General features: G+C 44.3%; 1 long non-coding RNA gene across 1 annotated transcript; it reads right to left on the bottom strand.

Moving 5' to 3' along the window:
• Window positions 1-13611: 13611 nt before the first annotated feature.
• Window positions 13612-14276, bottom strand: LOC120997292. Its single transcript, XR_005778141.1, has 2 exons — window positions 13726-14276; window positions 13612-13670 (listed from the first exon to the last, which is right to left on the bottom strand). It is a non-coding gene; the product is annotated as an uncharacterized LOC120997292 (long non-coding RNA).
• Window positions 14277-14544: the final 268 nt, after the last annotated feature.

The raw sequence follows: 14544 nt of genomic DNA, 5'->3' as shown, positions 1-14544 counted from the left end.
TTCTTTACTTTTGCCTCACAGCATTCTGTCAGTCAGTACTTTCTCAGTTTTATGTCAACGTAGCTGTTTGGGGTTTTTTTTGCGGGAGACTTTATTTTACAAAATACTGTATGTATGAGTACCTATAATTTAATGTATCATTTCTAAATGTATCACGGAGAATGTATGAAAAGTACAATTTCGCCATAGCTTTTTGTACAAAGTTTTTTTTTTTCTTTACAATGCCTCTGTGTGAACAAATGGATGAGGAAAGTGATTTTTTTTTTCAAATCCAAAAGGCCATATTGCACTAGTGGATTACCGTTTTTAACGGCCGTTAGATGGGTGCACTTCTGTCTACGCTGCAGTTAAAAACAGTCCCATTGATTAATAGACTGAATTTGGTTTTAACATAGCGATTCGTGACAAATTAAGACCTCTTGCACACGACTGTATGTCTTTTTCAGTATTTTGCGGTCCGCAAAAAACGGATCCGCAAAAAATATGGATGACATCCGTGTGCATTGCGTTTTTTGCGGAACGGAACATCTGGCCCCTAATAGAACAGTACTATCTTTGTCCGTTATGCGGACAATAATAGGACATGTTCTATCTTTGAACGGAATGGAAATACAGAAATATGGAAACTGAAGGCATACGGAGTACCTTCCGTTTTTTTTTGCGGATCCATTGAAATGAATGGTTCCGTATACGGTCCGTATACGGAACATAAACAAAATAAAAAGAACGTTTGTGTGCAGGAGGCCTAATTCGTAACAAATCTACATTTTTAAATCTTTGTTTATCTCTAGATAGAATAGATAGATAGATAGATAGATAGATAGATAGATATGAGATAGATAGATAGATAGATATGAGGAGAGATAGATAGATAGATAGATAGACAGATAGATATGAGGAGAGATAGATAGATAGATAATAGATATGAGGATGAATAGATAGATATTAGATAGATAGATAGATAGATAGATAGATAGATAGATAGATAGATAGATAGATATTAGATAGATATGAGGATAGATGTACTATGCATTTTACACTTTTTATAACAGCAGCCTTTTAAACAAGGTCTTACTAAATATATATAAACCAGCATATATTTAATTTAATGCATAGCAAGTTATAGTAATAATTACCCAGAATTTTAAAATCACTGTAATTCACTACAGACCTTTTTTTTTGTACAATCTGCAGGATAAAATACAGTTATGTTCAGTTGCTGCATATAAAATGAGAAAATTGCCTAAAAATGACTTAAAAAATGTTGAATCAACATAATCCACTCATATCATGAATTGCAGAGTTAATTAAATGAATAAAAAAGAGAATCAAGGTCAGCAAAAAAGTATTAAAAAAATAATAATAAAACATCTCTTCCTAACCAAACGCATGCATATCTGCCCCAGGTGCTGCCCACAAGCACTGCGTCTCCCGCTTTTGTGAGTCATAAATTCAAGAAATGTTTAATGAAATGTATCAGAAGAATCATTTGGTGCAGCGCGAGCCGCCATCCCGAGCCAATGCCGACAAATTCATACGTGCACTTGTGAATATTTCATAGAGCAGCAGAAGATGGATGGACTTAAATAATCTCCTTTTTTTCTAGATAAAAAGACCTTATATGACAGGGTGAAATCCAGGAACATGCTGTCAAGTACTTAGGGGAATATTAGGGGTGCGTTCTCATTGTGTTAGAAGGGTCCACAGATGATACAATGATCACAAGTTGTCTCAGTGCAGAGATCCCCAGTGATCGAATCTTCTGAGAAATTCTATTTCCCTGCAGCGCCACCAGAGGTCAAGCAAAGCATTACACCATGCCTACTGGAATTAAGTCCGGTTGGTTAAAGTTATCCTGTGGATAGCGGATAACTATTAAATTGGTGGGGGTCCTACTGCTGGCACCCCCATTGATCACAACAATGGGGGCCCTGTACCCCCTGCAGCTCCCCCTAAAAAATGACCGGAGCAGCTAGTTGAACATGCGTGTGGCCGCTCTATTAATTTCTATGGGAGTTCCAGAGATAGCCGAGTACAGCACAGCGGTAGGACCCCCACTATCTAATATTTATCCCCCATCCTGTGGATAGGGGATAACTTTAACCAACCGGAATACCCCTTTGAAGGGGTTTCTGATTTCTGTAGGTCTGACCCCTGACGATCTTGAGAATGGAGGTTCTGTGCCCTCCATTTGAATGGAGCAAGGGTGGAGCATATTTTGGGTAGGGGATACAGTTTCATTCTGGAATAGCCCTTTAAAAGGGTATTCCTATCTCAGACACTGACAGTATATCACTAGGGTATGCCATCAATGTACCTATCTCGAGAATGGGGTCCCAGAAGTGAAGGAGAGCACACTACATGTACAGCATCCTCTTTATTCATTGCTAGGGGAGTTCCAAAGATAAATGAGAGAGCGCGCTGGGCTACATTATTTTTGGAAGCCCCACAGCAGCGAATGGAGAACACAATGTGCCTGCACGGCCACCGCTATGGGACGAGCGCTCTCTCTCGTTCTATAGTAATGAATGGCGAGGATGCCACGCATGTGCACTGTGCTCTCCTTCACTTCAGGGGCCCTGTTCAGGAGATTGGAGCTGGTCCCAGAGGTTGGAAATAGCCGAGCTAGCGCCCAGCTATTTTCGGAACTCCTTCAGCAGTGAATGCTATTGAATGCCATCAAAATCTGGAATGGGAGTACCCCTGTATGTCATGCATTGAGGTCCTACAAAGCAAGATACACCCTTTGTAGCTGCTCTGTTCTAGCTAATAGATTAGGGTCCTGAGCAGGAGACCCAGCTTTTTCACTGTTAGGGCGCATTTAGACGACCGCAGCGGGGTTTTTTTCGGTCCGCAAAGTGCGTCACCGCAAAACATGTATACCGCCGTGTGCCATCCGCAATTTTCCACATTATAGAAATGCTTATTCTTGTCTGCGATTGCGGACAAGAATAGGACATGCTCTATATTTTTTGCGGGGCCGCAGAACTAAACAACAGATGCGGATAGACTGGTGACTACTTTATACTTTTATATTTTATTTTAATGTATGTTTTTTTTTTACTCTTTACGGATATGAGCTTGTTACGTTAGGTGACCTTTTCCAGTGCTGACTCAGCTGGAAAAAAGTTCCTTTCGTTTTAGTGAAATGACCTTAGCATAGAATTATTTATAGCTTAACATTTAGGATTTCCTGCTGGGCCAAGAGGCTCAAAAAAGAGTTATTAGCCCCAGTAACCTCCAAGGACTCAACAAAGTGGAGAATTGACCTACGGTAGAGAACCTGATCCCTGCCGTGGCACCTCGTACCATCAAATACATGTGCAGTATCTGTGTCTAAGTGTATGTTTGTGTTGCTTATTTTTATATTAATAATAATCTTTATTTATATAGTGCCACCATGTTTCCAACGCAGAGGGTTCATGTACAAAATGACAGGCTAATATACAACTGATACACTGGGAGCGAGGGCCCTGCTCGCAAGAAGGAAGTGGGGGTGACACAAAAGGTAAAGTTGATTGTTATATGAAGTGATCCGGCCTTCTTTGTACTAAAAGGAGTGGTGCAGGGTGAACTGCGTGAGCTAGTGCTTTGGGTGAGGGGATTACTGTCAGAAGAATAAGGTGGAAGGGGTCAGTTTAGGCTGGGTTCACACCTGAGCGTTTTACAGCGCGTTCCTATGCGCTGTAAAACGCTCAACAGGCAAGAACCAATGATCCCCTATGGGCATGGTTCTCACCTGAGCGTTTTACAGCGCCTACGAATGCGCTGTAAAACGCCCTACGCCCCAAGAAGTACAGGAGCTTCTTTGGGGCGTATGGTCGCGCGTTCCCGTACATAGACTTCCGGGAACGCGCGACAATGTGCGTTTGCTTGTTGTCGGCCGCGAATAGGAACGACCGATAAAATCACGCATACAGAGGGCTCCATACAGTATGCTCAGGTGTGAACCCAGCGTAAGGGAACATGGTAAGCCTGTGTTTTTAAGGCATGTTTGCAGATAAGGAAGTTGGTAATTAAACCTGATTGTCCGAGGAAGTGCATTCTAGAGAGTAGCTGCAGCTCGAGAAAAGTCTTAAATACGGGAGGGAGAGGTTTTTGTAATTTTGTGTATGTTGAAAAAGCCCAACAGTCCAGACTTTCTGATAGCGTGGCCCTTCTTTAGTCCTGAGGATGTAGGATGTAATTTACTATTACAGATCTTCTAAATGTATTTCAAGCAGTTAGCATTCTGCTTTGTGAATCTCTTCATCCACAGTAAGCTGAGTAGCAAATCTGGAAATCGAGTTGACCCTCTCTAGTTACAGATGCAGCAAATTATAAACCTGTCACGGCGGGTCAAAGGGTAAAAGGGGATCAGCCTGGCCAAAAGGAGTAATAAGGGAGCAGGTCACCCCCTACAGCTTCCCTAATCCTCTCCCTGACTCCTCACCGAATGAGCGGACCCCGATGGTAGGACGTCTCATACTCTGGATACCTAGAAACCCTAAGTCGCCCTGGTAATCCCTCACCAAGGAGCAGGGAAGAGACGACCTGTTCATCCCAGTAATGGAGGAATAGGAGTCTCTATCTGAGGCCAGGCTGCAAGGAGAGGGGAACACATACAGCTATAGAGATGGCAGGTAAGCGAAACCAATAACACACTTACCTGCCACAAACACACTGACTGGAACCCGTGCACAAGTGCTGGTGTCCACACCAACATGAAGGGACACAGCTCACACCACAAACCACACAGGGACCCAGGACACCCATAGCTGCAATAAACATGAGACAGGGGAATGTCAAGTAAACATGTTGGACACGAAACACCACCAGACATGTAACACCAAACTAGACATACAAACACCCTGAACATAACCCACTCCATACAAATAGGGAAAGGAAGGGAAGGAGACACCGGGATAACATTGATGACCACAAGGGTGGCCCTCACTGGACAGATGGAACACCCTGGACTGGAGCAGAGCTCCAGCACCAACAACAGCTGAAGTACAACTGACTCCAGCCAGGAAACCACAGAAGATATAAGCCAAGTGACCACACATAGTGAGGGAGTTAACCCTTACAGCACCAGACAGAGGGAGGCTACAACTTAGAGGGGAAGTGCACACACAAGCATACCAAACACGTAACCACCGTCAACAGCATGCGTGGCAACCATGTCACGGCAATCACCCAGAAGCCCGAGACACTGCCACCGCATGCTCTCACAGCAACACGTTGCCGAGGGCAACCGCAAGTGTGGCAACAGTATCACAGCGCACACCAAAGGCCGTGACACTACCTTTGCTGAAACCACAAATGCAGTGGCACTTTTCAGAAGACTCTGCACCTTCGGGTCTCATTGGCTCTGCTTGGCTTCTCAAATATGCAGAGTATGGATGCACAGAAAGTATATGAGACTCGTACTTTGTATGCTGGAAAAGCCAAGCAGAATCAATGAAACCCGAAGGTGCAGAGCCACCTGAAAAGTACCACTGCACATGTGTAATTTCAGCAAAGGTTTGGGTCCCCTTTATCTTAATACTTGGGAAGTGGGAAAAGTGTCTGAACGGTGGGTGGGTTTTTAGTATCCCAGAGCAGGAGGTACTTGCAAATTGTTTGCTGTTTAATGCATGTCATGTTATTTACTGTAATTTTATGCTGTATACCTAGTATGGCTATGGATGGAAGTGACATAGTTGCTCCGACATAGCCCCTGCAGGAAGTTTGGGTGTGGATCCTGGATCTGCCCCTTGCTGAGTTTAGTGAGTTCCAGCTATTAGAGGAAGAGTGAGGAAGCACCTCCATGTACTGAATTTCCTTCCAGGACTGGACTAAAGCTACAGAGACTCAACTATCTCTAGATACCGTAATCTACAGAAAAGATGAAAGAGACAAAAAGGTTATGAAATCTGCATGGCTGAGCATAAGAGTCAGTAAGGCATTCTGCCACCTAAGCTATCTGGACTTTACGGCAGTGAGGGGAATCTTGTTAAGATACGATTCACACTTGGACACAACTTGACCAGTCATGTTTCTAAAACCTGTACATCTCAGTAGTGAATTACAGGCACAATTACAGCTATAGATTCTAAAGGAAGAGCCTTGAAAAAGATAAAGAAGATAGAATACGATAATTTCCATCCTTGCTCAAATCTATGCAAAACCACCTGGGGAGATTTGCACTGTATATTGAAGGATCTATGTTTTGCTATTGTTGGATGTACTACAACTCCCAATTTGCACTACAGTAAAGAGAGATGTTTATTGTGCTACATTTGGTTTGGTTACTGACTCCTGCACCAGCCATTGCACCCTACACGCCCTCCCTAGCACCCATACAAACACTCAATATCATCTCAATATCATGGGCACCCCAAATACCATCAGACAGGAGCCCCAGAATCAGGGTGTGCCCTGAGAGAAGAAAGAGTGTGCCCAATGGCAGACTGGCCATAGACCCTGCAGGGAAATTTCCCAGTGGGCTGGTGCTCAGGGGGCCGCCAGAGCCCTTCTAATGGCCCCTGGCCAGGTACACAATGATATGATGCTCCCAGCATTAATTAATGCTGTGAGCATCAGGTACTTATGCTCCTGGCCAGCAACCTCAGGTGGCCTCCTGTTTTCAACAATTTGTGGCCACTTTAAGTTCCGAATCCGTCCTTGGGTGCGCTTTCCTTTCAATGCACAGCCCTAGGGAGCAGTGGTGTAAGGAAAGCTGCTGTGATCGTCTGGGACAGCCAGAACCACTACCACTCCTATTCTCCACGACACATTGCAGGTCCGACCACTGGGGCCTCATGCACCAGTATGCAAAAAGCTGCAGGTCACACAGGTCTGCTGCTGCTCCTCCATTTATTCTCCATAGGACTGACAGAGATACTGTATCTGAATGCAGCGCTCAGCTATTTCCAGCAGTCCCATAGAGGATGAATGGAGCGGCAGTGAACACGTGCGGTCTGCTGCTCCATTCATAGGAGAACACTATAATAATTCATAATGATAGGAGTCCCAGTAGAGATTAGCGAATCCATTTGTACAAATCGATTCATCATTACGAGTTCTACACCTGCGAGGAGCTGTCCACGCTACTGACGAAGCTCCCCCCAGCTGCTTGACCGACAAGATTGGAAATATCGGCTAGCCCTGGCAATCTTGCGCCACTGTCGCCAATTCTGGGTAGCGGCGCATGCACAGACGCTGCTTCGGCCTCTGCTGCTACTCTGAGCATTAGCGCAGACGCAAGATGGTCAAAGCCGGGCGAGATGTCTGAACCCGTCCAGCAGCGTGGACAACCCCTCGCAGCTCTAGGACTCATTCTGATATACGAATCAATCCACTCATCTCGAAGTCCCAGCGGTTGGACCCCCTCCGCTCAGATACTTATCCCTATGCTATGGATAGGGGATACTTTCCCATCTTAGAACATTTCGAATACCCAGTGTATTTAACTCATCATGTGCCAGGTTAACAACGGCTACATCTGTATTTGGTCTTGGTTTCTTCTATACACCCTGGAACATTTTTTACCTTCAGGGATTTTTTTTCGTGTTATATTCTTGTTTTCCTGTAAGAACTGACACAAGAGGAAGCTGCGACCCGCCGCATTGTCCGCCCTTGTGGATGGAGAGGATGGAAGTTTGACCTTGAATCTTCGGAGACTGGAGCATGGGATATGCACGGCAGAAATAATCATGTGTTTATCTGAAATCTCCCTGACGAGGAGATGGATTTCTATTTTCTGCTCTCTGTGCCTGATTACCGCAGAGAGAGAGAGAGAAGAAAAATAATACAGACGTGGTGGTTGATTTCCAATGTGAAACCTAAAACCACAATCTCCGGTTCAGAAAACAGAATGAGTCACAGGAAGAGGCCGCTCGCTTGTAAAACTCATTAAAGGCAATGCAAGGCACATTGGATTTCCTATGTCGATAAATAGATTCTGGCATTCCATGGATTGCCCTGTGCTTCTTGCATTTGATTAATATAGCTACAGACGTAGCAGAGCCGAGTTTGTCTTTTGGCACAACATAATGTGGGTTTTTAATTTCTATGTACCAGCTCAGTGTGCCAGTAGGTGCAAATAATTCCTGCCAATTTTCTAGACAGAAAGTATTGGTGAGCTACACTGTATTATTCAATCAATATGTGCAGCGTTAAGGAGGTCCTCAAGAAATGGAGGGAGATCACTGGAACTCATCCTAGTCACACTCTAGGACAGGTTGCTGGAGGCCATCTTCATAAATTTCTGGAGGACCCCTGTGGTGTCATCTCTGGTTTTACATAGGACACATAAAGTAACGGCATTACTGTAAATTGTGCAAGTGCTGCTGCTCTGGGAAGTCTTGGCGGCACAGTGTAATTGCAAGTGTTTGTTCCATTCACTTGAATAGATCAAGCACTTGTAATTACACGGTGCCTCTTCTTCAAACAGCTGATCAGCAGGGATGCCGAGAATCGCATCCCCACCGGTCAGATGAGGATAGGTCATCAGTATTACTGGCTGCACAACCCCTTTAACAATCAGGTTTTGCAGTGAGCCCCTGAGGAGCCGGTGCAGAGGATGAGAATGGTAGTGGCCCCCCACCTTGATGAGATGTTGAGTCATGGTGTACTCCCTCAAGCTGTCGCTCTCTGGGGTTCAGTGCAATGAAAAGGTGGTGTTAATGGATCAGGCAGACGTAGAATAACATCAAAAGTTTCTCTTTACTGACTGCAAAGGATGAGTCACAGTACTTCCAGCTGTACAAGGTGCAAGGTCTCTTTCCCCAGCTGAAGAGGTATGGTGGCAGACAATAGTACTCTAGAGTAGTCCTTCTCTCTCTCCTGATTTCTCTTTGGCTATCAACTGCCACTTGTGGCTGTAGGTGTCCACTTGACAAATATAGGCTATGGTGATGGGTGTCTTAATGTGTTCTCCCTCACCTGCAGCAGGGTTTGTGAAGCTTTAGTTGCTGGTCACCAAGCTGAATGCAGCACAGTAGCTGCGAAGAATATTTATGGTCTTGGAACTTCAGTCTCCCTGGAGCAGTGTTCCTCACAGTTGAGCTGATTCTGTGGCCCTAAAGACCCTTGGTGCGGGAGCAGATGTTCGGGCTTCCTCACTCACTCATCATTAGACTAGCTAGCTCTGGAACTCTCTAGAGCCCCCCCCCCCCCCCCCCCCCCCATTCCTAATGGCAACACAAATTATTATTGCTAAAGGATACGGCAGATACACATGACGTTAATGTAAAATATAACAAGCAATTGAAGATGCCCCCTGTACTGAGGCACTGCACTTTCATCTTTAGGGGAACATGGCAGCAGGTGTTCAATTCCCCTGCAGCGCCACCACAGGAAAAGTGAAGCATTGCACAATTTCATTAACATCAATGGGCTGTTTTTGTAATGTAGATATGATAGGTCCTCCACAGTGAGGGGTGCTGTTTGTAGCAGGTCTCCTATCTAGCAGAACAAAGGACCCTCCTCCAGCAACTCAAAACAACCCAATATAGGTTCATTAACTAGGCTTTAATGCAAAAATGAAAAGTGGCTCAGCTCTGCTACACACACACTATATGTGGACACAAATCTAGCAGAGCTTAGTTTGTGTTTTCCTACAAGAGATTGTAATACTGGAGTGTGTTATCTGAGGCTTTACATAGGACTCAGGGAAAACTACTGTAAAAGGCCGCTTTCAGACGGCTGTATTTGTCGTATGTACTGACCCACAGACGACAATGCTTGACCTCAGGGTCCATACGGAGAAATTCAAGGTATGCAATACTTTGCTCCCTGTCTCTCAGGAAACATACAGTCGTGGCCAAAAGTTTTGAGAATTACATAAATATTAGAAATTGGAAAAGTTGCTGCTTAAGTTTTTATAATAGCAATTTGCATATACTCCAGAATGTTATGAAGAGTGATCAGATGAATTGCATAGTCCTTCTTTGCCATGAAAATTAACTTAATCCCAAAAAAACCTTTCCACTGTATTTCATTGCTGTCATTAAAGGACCTGCTGAGATCATTTCAGTAATCGTCTTGTTAACTCAGGTGAGAATGTTGACGAGCACAAGGCTGGAGATCATTATGTCAGGCTGATTGGGTTAAAATTGGAGACTTGACATGTTAAAAGGAGGGTGTTGCTTGAAATCATTGTTAACCATGGTGACCTGCAAAGAAACGCGTGCAGCCATCATTGCATTGCATAAAAATGGCTTCACAGGCAAGGATATTGTGGCTACTAAGATTGCACCTCAATCAACAATTTATAGGATCATCAAGAACTTCAAGGAAAGAGGTTCAATTCTTGTTAAGAGGGCTTCAGGGCGTCCAAGAAAGTCCAGCAAGCGCCAGGATCGTCTCCTAAAGAGGATTCCGCTGCGGGATCGGAGTGCCACCAGTGCAGAGCTTGCTCAGGAATGGCAGCAGGCAGGTGTGAGCGCATCTGCACGCACAGTGAGGCAAAGACTTTTGGAAGATGGCCTGGTGTCAAGAAGGGCAGCAAAGAAGCCACTTCTCTCAAAAAAAACATCAGGGACAGATTGATCTTCTGCAGAAAGTATGGTGAATAGACTGCTGAGGACTGGGGCAAAGTCATAGTCTCCGACGAAGCCTCTTTTAGATTGGGCATCTGGGAAAAGGCTTGTCCGGAGAAGAAAAGGTGAGCGCTACCATCAGTCCTGTGTCATGCCAACAGTAAAGCATCCTGAGACCATTCATGTGTGGGGTTGCTTCTCATCCAAGGGAGTGGGCTCACTCACAATTTTGTCCAAAAACACAGCCATGAATAAAGAATGGTACCAAAACACCCTCCAACAGCAACTTCTTCCAACAATCCAACAACAGTTTGGTGAAGAACAATGCATTTTCCAGCATGATAGAGCACCGTGCCATAAGGCAAAAGTGATAACTAAGTGGCTCGGGGACCAAAACGTTGATATTTTGGGTCCATGGCCTGGAAACTCCCCAGATCTTAATCCAACTGAGAACTTGTGGTCAATCCTCAAGAGGCAGGTGGACAAACAAAAACCCACTAATTCTGACAAACTCCAAGAAGTGATTATGAAAGAATGGGTTGCTATCAGTCAGGAATTGGCCCAGAAGTTGATTGAGAGCCTGCCCAGTCGAATTGCAGAGGTCCTGAAAAAGAAGGGCCAACACTGCAAATACTGACTCTTTGCATAAATATCATGTAATTATCGATAAAAGCCTTTGAAACGTATGAAGTGCGTGTAATTATATTTCACTACATCACAGAAACAACTGAAACAAAGATCTAAAAGCAGTTTAGCAGCAAACTTTGTGAAAACTAATATTTGTGTCATTCTCAAAACTTTTGGCCACGACTGTAGACCTCACCTAGAAACCATTGGAGACAACGGTCTCCAGCAGTGGTCAGGTCCTGTCCTGTCCTGACCTCAGGATAGGTGATCAATATCTGATTGGTGCTGGTCTGGCTCCCAGCACCCCTGCCGATCATCGGGGTGTCGGGAGTCGGGCTCCACTAATCAGATATGGACGACCTGTACTGAGGATAAGCCACCAATATTTTACTGCCAGAAAACCCCTTTAATATGATGCACAGTTGAGCATTGGAGATTTAAAATGGAAAGCGATGGATGGATGGATGGATGGATGGATAGATAGATAGATAGATAGATAGATAGATAGAGTAGACAGATAGGTAGATAGATACAATAGATGGATAGAGTAGAGCCGAGTACGGTATGTCTCATGGCACACTGCGATATAGTTATTTATTGTGTATTTATAGCCATACCCACACACAATCTTGAATTATTACTGGCGTCATCTCATAATTATTCCTATTTACAGCTTTCAGCACACTGTTTATTCCTCATTCATCTCCTCTACAATCTATTTTTCATCGTCTTGCCCATGTGCCGCTGGTATGGAGGAGCAGCACAAATATGCAATCCTGCAATATTCATATCACAGGACGCAGGGGTAGAGACTTTAATTTTGCTTGGTAAATTATGTATGGCCCTTTTCAACCAACAGTATATGAAGCCATTTGTCAGTGAAGCGTTGAGGATATTAAATTCCATACCGTGAACGCACATTGTTTACTCGACAGGGGTGCGGAGGATAAAGGCTTAACACCACAATGGCGGGTTATAACCAAGTACACGGGCTGCAGGATTTCATGTCAGGATATCAATATGTCAGAATATAATAAAGTGTCAGGGTATTAGTGGTGAAGCCATAGGAAAGCGAGTCTGACCACTGACAGGTTGTGAATTAGAGGGAAGGTTCTGGTATGCTATTATGGAAACTTTACAGGGGTTGTCTCATCTGAGACAATGGGGGCATATTGCTAGGATATGCCCCCATTATCTTATAGGTGCGGGTCCCAGCTATATCAAGAACGGAGCAGGCAAATTGGTGGCTGGAGGACTCTAGTCCGGCCGCCACAAAGCGCTCTCCGCGTAGAAGTGAATAGGAGCGCACCGCCCACGGTATCCTAGGAATATGCCCCCTATGTCGCAGGTGACACAAGCCCCTTTAAGGTTGCCGACTAGTCTGCACAGTGGGAAGAGGTCAGTTGCCGGCAAGCATAATATGGGAGCAATTTTGGTATTACGAGCTCAAATCTGATGCTGTAAATTTGGGCTATAACTCTTGCGGTTGGGTCTAGATTTGCATCAGTATTACATAATTGCCAAATGTCCCAAACTTGCAGGAACTGTCCCTATTTTTCAGAGACAGTCCCATAAAATTTGCGCTGTCACCGGGCTGAAATGGGTGTGGTTTATGTAAGCCTTATGTAAGTGGGTGGTCCCATATGGTTTAGGATTTTGGGTGTGGCTTATGTAAGCCCTGGCCATAAGTGGGTGATCCCATATAATTTAGGACATTGGGTACAGGGTATGTAAGCCCTGCCCACAAGTGGAAGGTTCCATATAGTTTAGGAAATTCTCAGGGTGGGGCCCCAATGGCATTCTCCCATCTCCCGAGGGTTGTGTAGGATACAGTATCACACATTCAAATGAATGGGCCTGGGCTGCGACACTAACAAAGGAGAAGAGCGGCGCCATTTGTGGATGTTTTTCTAATGTTATACATAAATTCTTCGGTAACTTGCACAAGACTGAAAAAATAAGACACAAGACAGAATCTTTCAACCAACTGTCATTTATTACAGTATATTCTTCTTCTTCCAACATGATCCCCACTGATCACTATGAAGAGGTGGCAGAAAGTGACTTTAGAAAGTCAGTGACTCATTATCCAAGATAAATCACATGGGTGACAAAGGGACAAAAAAGTTGACTTTGCCCATGTAAAGTTTTTAAACTCGATGTTGCATCTAAGATTTTATGGTCATTGGAAAAATAATCTCAATAAATAAAATGATCTTAAATTCAATTTACAGATTTTGTATATATATATATCATTAAAAATCATCAGAAAAGCTTTGCAAATAGTTTTGAATAAAAACACCCATTTTATGGTATGCAGCTCCTGTGCAGACAGATGTGTCTTTGGTTACAGACTACAAACTAACCCCAATCTTGCAGTCAGGTCTTACTCCCTTTCATCGGTCCAACATACAGATGATGAAGAGAATGATGGAATGGAGTAACAGAAGACGGCAGGATCCAACCTTTATTTTTCAGTCCGTGACCAAAGAGACACACAGATCTGTACAGGAGCTGTATACACAAAGTCGGATACTTTTTTTTATCAACTTTATGCCAAGTAGCTTGAATTTTTTTTGCAAATGTGTACATACTTGTTATATTTCAAAGGGACCTGGAGTATGTTTCTACAGATAAGCCACAAGTACTCACTATCTACAGTCATCAGAATAATATTCATTAAAGGGGTTTTCCCGGGAGTAAAATATTAATGACCTATCCTCAAGATAGTTCACCAATGTCAGATCAGTGGGGGTCAGACTTCTGGCACCCCCATCAATCAGCTGTGTAAAGAGACGGTCTCTCTTCGATGAGCACCATGGCATCGTCCTAGGCCAGCAACGTAACGTCCATAGGTCACATGGCCTAGGTGCAGTTCAGTCCAACTCAAGGAAATGGACCTGGGCTGCAATACTGAACACGGCCACTATACAGTGTACGGCGCTGTGCTTGGTAGGCTGTGAGGAGGCAATTGTGCTGATCAGTGACAGTCTTGGGTGTTGGAACCCCACCGTTCCAATACTGGTGACCTATCCTAAGGACAGGTCATTAATATTCTACTCCCAGAAAACCCCTTTAGGCTACTTTCACACTTGCGGCAGTGTGATCCGGCGGGCAGTTCTGTCGTCTGAACTGCCTGCCGGATCCGCCGATTTGGATGTGACTGAAAGCATTTGTGAGACAGATCCGGATGCAGATCCGTCCCACAAATGCATTGCAAGAACGGATCAGTCTCTCCGCTTGTCATGCGGACAGACGGATCCGTCTTGTATTTTTTTTCACATTTTTACGGTTTTCTCTTTTGCCTGATCAGTCAAAACGACTGAACTGAAGACATCCTGATGCATCCTGAACGGATTGCTCTCCATTCAGAATGCATGGGGATATACTTGATCAGTTATTTTCCGGT

The sequence above is a fragment of the Bufo bufo genome, chromosome 4 (genome assembly GCF_905171765.1).
Source record: "Bufo bufo chromosome 4, aBufBuf1.1, whole genome shotgun sequence".
In the NCBI taxonomy this organism is placed as follows: Eukaryota; Metazoa; Chordata; class Amphibia; order Anura; family Bufonidae; genus Bufo; species Bufo bufo.
The sequence above is the reverse complement of the archived record's forward strand: the minus strand, read 5'-3'. Positions and strand labels throughout refer to the sequence as shown.